Source organism: Humulus lupulus, chromosome 1 (genome assembly GCF_963169125.1).
Source record: "Humulus lupulus chromosome 1, drHumLupu1.1, whole genome shotgun sequence".
NCBI lineage: Eukaryota > Viridiplantae > Streptophyta > Magnoliopsida > Rosales > Cannabaceae > Humulus > Humulus lupulus.
Window position 1 is genome coordinate 128025306 of NC_084793.1, and position 2412 is coordinate 128027717.

At 44.0% G+C, this 2412-nt stretch overlaps 1 non-coding gene across 1 annotated transcript; it reads right to left on the minus strand.

Moving 5' to 3' along the window:
* Nucleotides 1-428: 428 nt before the first annotated feature.
* On the minus strand, nt 429-535 carry LOC133813503 (small nucleolar RNA R71). The gene has a single exon (XR_009884511.1). It is a non-coding gene; the product is annotated as a small nucleolar RNA R71 (small nucleolar RNA).
* Nucleotides 536-2412: the final 1877 nt, after the last annotated feature.

Here is a 2412-nt window from a genome sequence, read left to right on the forward strand (position 1 = left end):
ATGGCAGGAATGTTCTAATTCCTGGAATTGTACAAGGGGGTCAGGCTCAGAACAACGCTGAGAGGAGCCTGAGGGATTATGTACTGCCCACTCTGACGGGAGTGCAAAATAGTATACGCCCACCAGCTGTAGAGGCCAACAACTTTGAAATCAAGCTCGCTATTCTACAAATGGTGTAGTCCTCTGTGTAATTCAATGGGTTGCCTTCTGAAGATCCTTACACCCATTTGTCCAATTTTCTGGAGTTGTGTGGAGCCTTCAGATATAATGGGGTAAGTGATGACGCAATCAAGCTTAGGCTTTTCCCATTTTCTCTGAGGGACAAAGCTAAAAGTTGGTTGAACTCGCTGCAGCCAAACTCTATTGTCACCTGGCAAGATCTAGCTCAGAAATTTTTGTCTAAATTCTTCCCTCCGTCCAAAGCTGCTAAATTGAGGGGAGAGATCAATAACTTTTGCCAGAATGATGGAGAGTCATTGTATGAAGCTTGGGAACGGTTTAAGGAACTCTTGAGAAGATGTCCTCATCATGGCATTGAACAGTGGATGCTAGTATAGAATTTTTACAATGGTTTATGTCCTACAACCAGAACCATTATTGATGCTGCAGCGGGTGGCACTTTTATGAGCAAGAGTGCAACTGGTGCTTATGAGCTGCTAGAGGACATGGCTACAAACAATCATCAGTGGTCTAAGGAAAGATCATCAGGAGTCAGAAAGGTAGCTGGGGTGCATGAGCTGGATGCAATCACTGCTCTAACAGCACAAGTAGCCTCTCTGACAAAGCAGTGTATCTGCTAATGCGGTTCAGATGGCAGTGAGGTGTGAAATGTGTGGTGGTGCTCATTCTATCGATCAGTGTCCTATTAGTATGAATAATAACACTCCTATGGATCATGCTCAAGTTCAAGCGGTGGGAAACTTTTAAAGGCCACTCAATAATCCATTCTCCAATACTTACAATCCTGGGTGGTGAAATCATCCCAATTTTTCGTGGAAGAATAATCAAGGCCAACAACCTCAGTTTCAGGGCCAATTTCAGAATAACATGCCTCAGCCACCTATGTATCAAGCTTCGTCATCACAACAGCCTAGGCCGCAACAATCAATGAATCAAGCTCAACCTGAAAGGCCTAATGAACTGCAAGCAGCCTTGTTGACCCTCACTAATACTCAGACTCAATTTATGACTGAGACCAGATCCTCTATTCGAAACCTTGAGACACAAGTTGGGCAGTTGGCCAATATGTTCAATAACAGACCCCAGGGAAACTTGCCCAGTAATACTGAAGTCAACCCTAAGGAGCAAGTTCAGGCAATTACTCTGAGGAGTGGGAAGCAAACTGAGCAGCCTAGACCTCCACAGGCAGTGGTTCAGAATAAAGAGATGGCTGAACAGTCTGATTCAGAAAGGGTTACTGAAGACCACCAGCAGTTAGAAAAGAGTCTGCCAGTTGTTATTGAGCAGCCAGTTCGAGTTCCATACCCTCAGAGGCTTAGAAAGACTACACTTGATAAACAGTTTTCTAAGTTTCTAGAGGTGTTTAAAAAGCTGCACATAAACATTCCTTTTGCTGAGGCCTTGGAGCAGATGCCCAGCTATGTTAAATTCATGAAGGATATTCTGTCAAAGAAAAGGAGGATGGAGGACTATGAGACTGTTGCACTCACTGAAGAGTGTAGCGCGATTTTACAAAGGAAGTTACCCCAAAAGCTGAGAGATCCGGGGAGCTTCACCATACCTTGCACCATTGGCAAGTTTGAATGTAAGCACGCCTTATGTGATCTGGGGGCAAGTATCAATCTGATGCCCTTATCTGTGTTTAAAAGACTTGGTTTGGGGGAGGCAAAACCAACAACTGTCACTTTACAGCTCGCAGACCGATCGTTGACACATCCACGAGGTATTATTGAAGATGTTCTTGTGAAGGTGGATAAGTTCATATTTCCAGCTGACTTTATCGTTTTGGACATGGAGGAGGATATAGATGTACCAATTATTCTCGGTAGGCCATTTCTAGCCACAGGCCAAGCTCTTATTGATGTTCACAAAGGAGAGCTTAAGCTTAGAGTTCAAGGAGATGAGGTGGTCTTTAATGTCTTCAAGTCTATGAAGTATCCAGTGTCTAGTGACAGTTGCTTTAGTGTGGATGTGATAGAAAAGGCAGTCTCCAAGAGAAGGATGAGCAGTGATGCCTTAGAGGCAGTATTATTGGGTGATGAGGGCGATGATGATGATGATGCTGAGATCAGAGAATGTGTAAACTGGATCAACTCTTTCTTACCATATTGGAAGAAGTTTCAAGAATTAGCAGATGCGACTGATAAACCGCTAACCTCCATTCAGCAGCCACCGCCGTTGGAATTAAAGGTCCTCCCAGATCACTTGCGATATGCTTATTTGGGAGAGAAT